Source organism: Chenopodium album, chromosome 23 (genome assembly GCF_948465745.1).
Source record: "Chenopodium album chromosome 23, dcCheAlbu1.1, whole genome shotgun sequence".
Taxonomy (NCBI): Eukaryota; Viridiplantae; Streptophyta; class Magnoliopsida; order Caryophyllales; family Amaranthaceae; genus Chenopodium; species Chenopodium album.
The window spans coordinates 17,848,288-17,859,302 of record NC_137856.1 but is presented as its reverse complement, the minus strand read 5'-3'; the positions used below and the strand labels follow the sequence as shown (position 1 = coordinate 17,859,302).

At 39.5% G+C, this 11,015-nt stretch overlaps 1 long non-coding RNA gene and 1 other non-coding gene across 2 annotated transcripts; one reads left to right on the top strand and one right to left on the bottom strand.

The window, feature by feature from the left end:
* Positions 1 to 1,312: 1,312 nt before the first annotated feature.
* LOC145609323 (uncharacterized) lies at positions 1,313 to 4,141 on the bottom strand. The gene is made up of 2 exons (XR_014106007.1): positions 4,031 to 4,141; positions 1,313 to 1,523 (listed from the first exon to the last, which is right to left on the bottom strand). It is a non-coding gene; the product is annotated as an uncharacterized LOC145609323 (long non-coding RNA).
* A 3,262-nt stretch (positions 4,142 to 7,403) lies between these two features.
* Positions 7,404 to 7,509, top strand: LOC145609798 (small nucleolar RNA R71). Its single transcript, XR_014106089.1, has one exon. It is a non-coding gene; the product is annotated as a small nucleolar RNA R71 (small nucleolar RNA).
* The last annotated feature ends 3,506 nt before the right edge of the window (positions 7,510 to 11,015 follow it).

The following is an 11,015-nucleotide window of genomic DNA, read 5'->3' as shown; positions in this document are numbered from 1 at the left end:
TCGTTGAGAGTTTTGCACAAATAATGTATGACATGAAGCTTCCCATCCTTTCGTTGCCCAAGAACCGAACCAATAGCCTCGTCACTTGCATTGCACATGAGCTCAAATGGAAGAGACCAATCCGGGCCTTGGACAATAGGGGCGGTGCAAAGGGCCTCTTTCAACCTACAAAAAGACTCTTGACAAGCATCATCAAATATAAACTCTTTATCTTGTTGCAATAGGGATGTGAGAGGCTTTGCAATCAAGAAATGTCTTTTATTAAACGCCGATAGAACCCGGCATGGCCAAGAAAAGACCTCACTTCCCTTACGTTGGTGGGGGGAGGAAGTTTCTCAATGACCTCTACCTTGGCTCTATCAACCTCAATGCCGGCATTGGAAATTTTGTGCCCAAGAACAATCCCACTTTCTACCATAAAATGGCATTTTTCCCAATTTAACACGAGGTTAGCCCTCTCACATCTTTCTAAGCAACGAGATAAATTAGACAGACAATCTTCATAGGTGGCCCCTCCAACTATCTCATCCTCATTCATATCACTAAAAATGGACATCATACAACGTTGGAATGTTGCGGGAGCATTACAAAGCCCAAAAGGCATCCTACGATACGCATAAGTACCGTAGGGACAAGTGAAAGTCGTCTTCTCTTGATCCTTGGGGTCAATCGGGATTTGGAAAAATCCCGAATAACCATCAAGAAAACAATAGATGGAATGCTTTGTAAGCCTCTCCAACATTTGATCAATGAACGGTAATGGAAAATGATCTTTGCATGTATTTCACTACTACAAAAAGCGTGTTTTTTGGACGCTTTTTAGGCCTTTTTTCGACGCTAAAAAGCGTCGAAAAATTATTTCTCGACGCTGCAAAAAAGCGTCGCAAATCCATGAGTCGAAAATTTTTCGAGGACACTATACGAAGCGTCGAAAATTACGTATTTCGCGCATTATCCCAAATGTATGTAGTTTTTTAGCGACGCTTTTTACTGTCCACATAATCAAATTTAGCGACGCTTTTTGTTGTCTTGCGTTTATTCATGTCGGCCTATGGTATGGCGGGAAAGTCTTTGAAATTTGAAAATGTGCAATTATGTAGACATTAAAAAGCGTCTAGATTTATTTTTTAAGCTTTTTTTTTTCTTTTATCAAATTATTATCATCATACATATATTATAATTATTTAAATTTATCATAAATTAAATTAATTAATAACATTAAAATAAAAATAAACAAAAATTCTATATAACTAGATTAAAAAAAAAACACTAACTAATCAACAATAAAAAGAGTACGTAGCTAATTACCAAATTTAGAAAAGAAAACATCAACACAGTACAATCATTAAAAAAAAAATGGTCTCATATTATAGTATGAAGCTTGTCCCTAAATAAATACATCACTAATATAAGACTAAAAACCAAAATAGATAGATGATGGCCACATTGATCGATATAGTAGCTTGTTGATGCTCAAGTGTCCCGGCCTATTCTTTTGTTGCACCTACATTGCCTTTTCCAATCTTCAAAAAAAAAAAAAAAAAAAAATACAAAGTATAAATTAGTCTAAATCATTTTTTACCAAAGCAACCACCATTACACATATGAATAACTTGATCACAATCAGTTCATACTTCATATAGCTTAGATATATGTACATCAGCTTTGTTTGAATTAATTAATCTCACTTTCATTTTACTTTTCTTATTTATTCATCCATTTTTTATGAGAAATTTTGTATTTTTTTTTTTTTTTTTTGTAAAAATTAGAGCAAGTAAAATCATCAGACCTCAACAATCACATAACAAATTCAAAATGGGGGAGGTAACAACTCTAACAAACAACAATAATAATAAAGCTCATTTTATCCCCAAACTTCAGCCATAATAAAGCTCAGAGTCAAATTTATGATAGCTAAAAGCAAACAGCAACAACACTTAAGAACAACAAACATCAATGCATCATAGTTGAATGTAAGGTTATTTGTTAGGTTATTTGTGGGGTTGAATGTAAAGCATTATCAAAGGCAATAATGCAATAAGGCAATACTGCAACATATCGCTAATGTGAATATATAGCTGTGAGACAAAGCATCCCTTCTTCGAAAATAAACGAAGGTACACATTATAGGAGTCACCAACTTAGTCCACCTTTGTCTATGCATTTTTCATGAAATTTTCTGAGAAAAATCAAAGCTATAAGAAGCTCTACACAAGGGCAGAAAAGCAAGCAGAGATAAAAGGATTTTCTTACAACACCATGATAACACTCAACAGTGAAGACATACAGCACTACACACACACACGATAAATAAATTGATTTAACAAAGTCTGACCACGATGAATGTCCTTAAATCAACTTGTACCAAACCCGAGCACAATGGCCAAAGACAGAACACAATAACCAGAACAGAACAACACAGAAGATATCACAGCATGCTAAAAATTACAAACAACAAAACAATAACCAGAATTTGCAGCCATTCTAGCAGGTTGTGTTAGATCATTTTTCTGAATTCTTTTTTTTTTTTTTTTTTTTTGAAATGCAACTACTCTAATACATCCTCTGTTGCTGACTCGAACCCTGCGATTCTATGTGTTACATGGCTCAAATTAGTTGTTTGTATAGCTATTTTAGTGAATGTATGTGCTGCTGTAAATATTAATCCGGTTTGTGTTGCTATTATAGTGAATGTACGTGTGGCTGTAGTTGCTCGTGGCTGGTGTTGCACTTTGCTGCTGCTGCTGCTGTTGTTGTTGTTGCTGCACTATGTTTTTGTTCCGCTGCTGCTGATGTCTGCTCTTGATGCTCATTTTGCTCTGCTCCTGCTGATGTATCCTCCTGATGCTGATGTTGCTATGCCCCTGCTATTGTGGTTATGCTCCCATTATAATTTTTTTTTCCTTGCATGTTTTATTAAAGTGTAAAACATTATAGCTATTTATTAATGGAAATATCTGAGTTTTTATATGTGCAAGTCTTTGTATTAATTTAATGGAAAAAATGCAAAACTTATTTTATTTTTTGCCGTAAAAGGCACTGGTTCAGAGGCAAAACGGGTACCCTTTACTTCACTTCCATTACTCATCACCAAAGTTTGAGAATCTATTATCAATTGAACACCTTATTAATTCCATTACTCATCACCAAAGTTTGAGAATCAATATCCAATATCAGAAATTTGATATCCAATACATAACTCACAAGTCACGCAACAACATATTTGTGCTATTATAAAAGCAGCAGGGGAGCAGGACAAGCAGTATAAAAGCAGCAGGGGAGCAGGACAAGCAGTAGCAGGGCACACACACACACACACATCATAAGCAAGCAGGGGAGCAGGACAAGCAGTAGCAGGGGATCAGGGCACACACACACACACACACACACACACACACACATCACAAGCAAGCATTCACACAAGCTCTAAATGTATGTTACCTGATGTTTTGCCTTTCCTAAAAAAATTTAGAATTCCAGATTTGATGAATTCGAAGAGCATCTTTCAGTTTAACATAGATATTAAGGACAGAAACGAAAGATTAAGGGATGAAGAAGAACAATCAGATATATGGGTGTATGAGTGCTAAGCAATAAGAACCCTAAATTGAAGCAAAACACCCAAAATGTATTTCTCATAAAATCAAACTTAATACTAACTCCATTTTCGGCATTCGAATCTTGTAGTTGAGATAATCACAACCCTCCATTCATAAATTGTTACCCGTAATACATACTTACCTTAAGAATTATACCATTAAGTTATTATAGTATAAATGAAGCTAAAATCATCTTCCATTATCAATTAACCAAGACAAAAATAATTAAATTCAAGAAAACCTCCATTACCAATTCATCTAAACCGAAAATAAATAAAAGCAAGTAATCCTCCATTATAAATCAACCAAAACAGAAACAATTGTAAAATAAATTAGCAAGTAATTCTCCATTTTCACTTTTTTTTTTAACAAACAACTCAATTTTCACTTAACCACGGTAGAAACTATTGATAGTAGGTAAGAGGACTTACGGCACATGTGGTGGCGATGATGTTGGTGCGGGTGCGAGTGCGAGTGCGGGAGGTGAGGGTGGCGGCAGTGCGGAACATAGAAAAATAAGCGACACCAACACAACAATTGAATTAATCAATCAAGCCTTTGATTTGATACTAATAATGACCGAATATACACAATAACTAATAATTGAAGACAATTTCACCACAATAAATCAAAATAAAAACCTAATTTGAACAATAAATTTGCATAAAAGCAAGGAAATTTATGAGAACATTACCGGGAATTGAGAAAAATAACTAGGAATAATTTTCCACATTTTAAAGGCAAAATCTCTAAAATTCAAGGGCCATTAAGAGATGAGATTGTTTGAGAACTGAAGATTATGATGGATGATACGGAGCACATAAGTTAGGTTTTGGGATCTAGATCTATGGCAGCGAGTGGGAGCAAGAGGTTTTAATTTTTTATTGCGTATTTTTTTATAACCCTGCTTTATTAAAATTACTCATAAACTTCTAATCTGATCTATCAGGCTGCTATTGAGTCACGTGCATATGATTTATCGACGCTTTTCACCGACCAGACACAATTTCGTCTTAGAAAAGCGTCACAAAAAAACGGAACCTTAAATTTTATGCTGACACCTTATGCTCAGCGTCGAGGCAAAAGCGTCGAGAAACTAAGGGATTTGTAGTAGTGTTTGTGTTGAGTTGGCGATAGTCAATGCACATGCGCCAACCGGTTACAAGCCTAGCGGGGACTAGTTGATCATGATCATTTTTCACTACCGTCATTCCCCCTTTCTTAGGCACAACTTGCACGGGAGATACCCAATCACTATGAGCAATTGGGTATATAATTCCCGCATCAAGAAGCTTAGCCACTTCCTTCCGCACAACCTCTTGCATGGAAGGGTTAAGCTTCCTTTGCCTTTGCCTAACGGGTTTGGCATCTCCCTCTAGATCTATTTTGTGCATGCATAAAGAAAGACTTATACCTTTGATGTCATCAATGGTATAGCCTAAAGCTTTCTTGTGTTTTTTCAAAACATTGATCAAGAGGGAGGTTTGCTCCTCCGTTAGGTTGGAATTAACAATTACGGGGAAAGACTCATTAGAACCAAGAAATTCATACCTCAAGCCCAAAGGTAGAGGTTTCAAGTCTACCTTTGGTGCTCCCTTACCATTGGTGCTCTCCTCTCTTTCCTCAACTTGAAAGAGGTCATGGGTGTGAAAAGCCTCCTCCTCCATGCTCTCATCCATGCACTCGCTCTTGCTTTCCTCTAGCAAATCCTCATAGAATTGAATGTCGTCCTTGTGAACACCTAGCTTAGAATCATTCAACAATACACTTTCTAGGGGATCGTTAGAAGCATGCAAATGGGAACGAGAGAATTCACTAAGCATGGTATCTAGAACATCTACTATAAAGCATTCACCACTTGAGGAAGGTTGTTGCATGACATTATTCAAATCAAACTCAATTGAATCATTGTCAATTTTCAAAGATATTTTGCCCTCCTTTACATCAATGATGGCCCTAGAGGTGGCTAAAAACGGCCTACCCAAGATAATAGGAATCCTTTCATCCTCATCCATTTCTAGCACATAAAAATCCACGGGGAATGTGAACTTTCCTACCCTAAGGGGGATGTCCTCAACCTTACCCATGGGAAATTTAATGGACCGATCCGCTAGTTGGAGAGTGATGTTAGTGGGGGAAAGGGTTCCTACACTAAGCTTTTGGTAGACGGAGTAGGGCATGAGGCTCACACTTGCTCCTAAATCACACAAAGCTTTGTCAAACTCAATGCCATTAATAGAACAAGGGATGGAAAAACTACCCGGATCCTTCAACTTGGCGGGAAGTTTGTTGGAAAGGATTGCACTACAATTGGCGGTCAAGCTCACCGTTTCACACTCCCTTCTCCCATTCAATAGATCTTTCAAAAACATAGAGTAATGGGGCATTTGTTTCATAGCATCTACAAAAGGAAGGGAAACATGCAAATTCTTGATCACATCCAAAAACTTCCCAAATTGAGCATCAAGCTTAGCTCTCACAAATCTTTGGGGAAAAGGTAGCCTCTCCTCTCTAGGTTGGAGATTTAGGGGCAAGGGGGTAGTCTCTTTTTCCTTTTACACCTCAACATCCTTCTCCCTCTCAACATTAGAAGGTTCCTTGGTTCTCTCATCCCCCCTCTCCAACTCTACTTCATTTCGAGGTTCCTCCTCAACTAAGGGGTCACTCCCTACTACCTTTCCACTCCTTGTTGTCACGGCATACAGAGGTTTTGGGTTGACTCCTTGACTAGGGATAGAGGAAGAAGAAGAAGAAGAGGAATTGGAAGCAAGTTGGGTAATTTGGGTTTCAAGCATTTTCATATGAGCATTGGCTCGCTTTTTATCCTCCTCATTTCTCTTCTTTTCCTCCTCATGCATTTTCATGATGGCATCTAGCTTAGCCATCACGGGATCATTAGGAGGGGCCTCAATTTGAAGAGGTTGTTGAGGTGGAGGAAGTTGGGATTGATGGAAACTCGGAGGCCTATTGGTTTGGGCATAGTTAGAAACATTTTGGCCCCTATTGCCTCCGGTGCCTTGGTTGGGAACATTGCTTTGTCGATTGTTTCCCATGTTAACTTGATCACCAAAATATTGATTTTGATGGTCATGGTATCGGGAGTTGGGTTGTTGGTTTTGGTAGCCATACCCCCTTTGGTTAGAGTAGCCTCTTCCATTGAAATTGGAAGGGCCTCCCCCACCATGGTATTGGTTACCATAACCACCACCACTTTGGTTCCAACCACGGTTTCCACCTTGATTCCAATTCCCCATTTGATTGGAGTTTGGCCTCAAGTTCCCTACATTTTCCATTCTAGGAGCAAAATTCATAGCATTGACATCTTCTACATTATCATCATGTTCATAGGGAGGGGGTTGAACTTCACAAGCATACACACAATGGGAGGTATCATGATCATAGGTTTCACAATTTGAGCAAAACATACATCCTTGAGGCATTTTATTATAAGAAGAGGGGGAAGAAGTGGCCATACCATAGCCTCCCTTGGTTGAAGGGGAGGTATTACCATGAGGGTTGGACCTTTCTTTCATCATTTCGTCCATTTGCTTGGCCATCTTGGAGATTTGGGAAGAAAGGTTGTTGATTGCGTTGGCTTGCTCCAATGCATAGACACCTTTGCTAGAAGTGGCCTCCCTTTCTCCTTCGTACCAATCATCATAATGCTTTGCGGCCTCCTCTATGATGCATTCCACTTCATCCTCTCCCTTGTTCATGATTGGACCGCCGGCGGCGGCATCTAGGCTTGTTCTCCCTTGAGGTGAGAGACCTCCATAGAAAGTGTGGATGAGTTGATACTTGGGTATCCCATGATGTGGGCATTGACGTTGAAGCTCCTTGTACCGGTCCCATGCCGCACTTAGAGTCTCACCACTCTTTTGGCGAAAACCTTGAATTAATGATCGAGCCTCGGCGGTCTTCCTATGGTTATAAAATCTCCTCAAGAAAGTCGTAGTCACTTGGTCACAAGTTGTGAAAGAATTAGGGGGCACCTCCTCTAGCCATTCTAGACCTCTCCCAATTAAAGAAAATGGAAACATCTTGAGGCGGATATACTCTTGAGTCACTCCGTTGGCTTTGATCGTGTCACAATACTTCTCAAATTCTTTCAAATGCTCATGAGGGCTCTCAAATTTTCCACCCGAGAATTGTTTCCTCTCTATTAAAGCAATCAAATTGGGCTTGATTTCGAAATTGTTGGCTTGAGTGGTAGGGGTTAGGATCCCACTTTGGGCTCTAAAGGCTTCGGGAGCCCCAAGACGACTCAAAGGTGTATTCTCTCCCATTTTAGAACCTTCTTCACTTTCGGACTTAAAGATTGAAAAGGGGTTGATTTCCGGACTTGATGGCGAATTAGGGCTATCTAAGTCTTCACTTTAGGGTGAAGATGGTGGAGTATCTTCCAATTCTCTTACTCCTTCTTTCGTTGGGGTGTGAGAATTTCTACTCCTCGCTCTCCCTTCTCTTCGAAGTAAGGACAAAGATCTTTCTAGCTCCGGATCAATGGGAATCAAAGACCTTGAGCGAGTTCATCCTCTGTTCATACAACAAAGCTAAGGAGAACGTGAGCACTGACAAGTAACAAGAAGTAACAAATACTAACAAACAAGGAATGAGATAGTCTTAAGAAAAGTAATGAAAAAGCAATGGAAGCCGTCTCCCCGGCAACGGCGCCAATTTGACAAAGGATTAAACGTGTCGTCAAAAGTCTATCCCTAGATCAAATATAATTTATATACCTAAACAGACCTAATACATGTATAAGGCAAGTATAGGGGTCGAACCACAAGGAGACATGCATAAACACCACGTTCACTACTTAATACTTAAGCTACCTCGGAACGAGAAGTGTGAAAAGCTAAGAAATTAAACTAGAGATTAAGAATGATTAAAAATCAATATAACTAAGCACCAAGGGAAGTAGGTAGATGTAGTTGCCAATTGATCATGCAATAACACGGAAGCAAAGCAATGGTAAACTAAGCATGCAAGAATATCGAATTAAAGCTCAATCTAACCGCCTTCCGGGGTTAATCGAATTCTCCTAACATAGCCTCCATGTTTCCACACTGGAACCATATATTAGAAGGTGCAATCAAAGAACTATCGATAACAATGAACCTTAACTAAGTCAACTTCCGTTTCTTGTTAGCAAAGATTCACCTTTAATCAACTAACAATGTGCACTTGCAAGAAGATTAAATAACATCAAACATACAAAGACTTTAATCACCATTAACAGAACCCCAACATCACAAGCATGAATCAATCAACAACTACACCATCCCCACACCCTTGGCTAAGTGACTACTCACAAATCATATTGAAAACAATATCAATCATCAAATCAATAAGCATCAACATGATTAATAAGCAATGAAGGAAAAATCAAAATAAGCAAATAAAACTAAATACAAAAGTAAAGAAAGAGAGTAAGAGATTGCTCATTAATTGAAGATGAAGATTTACAAAGATTCAATCAAGCTCCTTCTTTAATATCCAAGTTCATCAATGGAAATCCACACTTTCTCTCTCTACTAATGAAGTTTCTCTTACTAGATTAGGGTTAAATTGTTTCTAAGTAATGATAGATGATGCACTAAACTCCCTACGACCTATATATATAGGTCCCTTAAAAGATACAAAAAATACGAAATAAAAACACTGCAGCTCAGCGGTGCGCGCCCGCGCAGAAGTTGTGTGCGCGCCCTCACAGATCTTGCGCGCCCGCAGATCTGTGGGTACGGAGAATGAAACCCATGGATGCGCGCCTTCTCTCAGCAACACTGCGCGCCCGCGCTTGAGGAGTGTGCGCCCGCACACAAGGCGCACACAAGGCGCACACATGGCGCACGCAACACTCTGTTTTGATTCAGCTTCTGATGCTGTTCTGTGCGGGTTCTCCCAGAGCTGCGCGCCCGCACACATCAAGGTCGAGCGCCCGCACACTAAGCGTGCACAAGGCGCACAAATCTTCTGTTTGTGTTCTGTTCATGGAGCCATCCTGCGCGGGTTCTCACAGTGTTGCGCGCCCGCACACAGGGGAGTTTGGGGTGAATTGCTCTTCTTCCAATGTCTTGATTCCTACAAAACAAAAACAAAGAAAACAAGGAGAAAGGCAAACAAAGAAAAGAGGAACAAAAAGGAGAGAAAAGGGGGCAAACAAGCTACAAATGGGTGGGGAAAAACCCGTAAAGAGAACACTAAATTGTTGCATAAATGCCACACATCATTCCTAATACCCATCGGGAGTTCAATTGAGTGGGTGGAACCATCCAATATGCCTTTAAGTAGTATAATTTACCCGTTCCAAACTTGCACCGATATCGTGACCTCAAGCCTACTACGGACATTTATGACAACATATAAGGGTCATATATGGTTCCAAACGTCATTATATGACCCTAAGATGTATCCCCTAGGGTCTCTAGACTTTTCGCCACCGCGCCCCGTAACCTCAAAATTCCTCAAAAAGCGTGGATTATAACCTTCAATTTTGGAATTTTTTGACCTTTTTTCGCCCGGAAAAAAAAATTGCCGAGATATTTACCATGGTTCCTAATACCCTCCGGGAGTCCAATTGAGTGGGTGGAACCAACCAATATGCCTTTAAACAGTCAATTTACGCGTTCCAAACTTGCACCGATATCGTGACCTCAAGCCTACCACGGACATTTATGGCAACATATAATGGTCAAATATGGTTCAAAACATCATTATATGACCTTAAGATGTATCCCTAGGGTCTAAAGAATTTTCGCCACCGGGCCCCGTAGCCTCAAAATTTCTCAAAAAGCGTAGATTATAGCCTTCAATTTTTGAATATTTTGACCTTTTTTCGTCCGGAAATAAAAATTGCCGAGATGTTTACCATGGTTCCTAATACGCTCCGAGCGTCCATTTGAATGGGTGGAATCATCCAATACGCCTTTAAACAGTCAATTTACCCGTTCCAAACTTGCACCGATATCGTGACCTCATGCCTACCACGGATATTTATGGAAACATATAAGGGTCATATATGGTTCAAAACGTCATTATATGACCCTAAGATGTATTCCGTAGGGTCTCAAGACTTTTCGCCATCAACTTCAAAATTTCTCAAAATCAATTTTGGAATTTTTTGACCTTTTTTCGCCCGGAAACAAAAATTGTCGAGATGTTTACCATGGTTCTTAATACCCTGCGAGAGTCTAATTAAGTGGGTGGAACCATCCAGTATGCCTTTAAAAAGTCAATTTACCCGTTCCAAACTTGCACCGATATCGTGACCTCAACCCTACCACGGACATTTATGGCAACATATAAGGGTTATATATGGTACCAAACGTCATTATATCACCCTAAGATGTATCCCCTAGGGTCTCAAGAATTTTCGCCACCGGGCCCCGTAACCTCAAAATTTCTCAAAAAGCG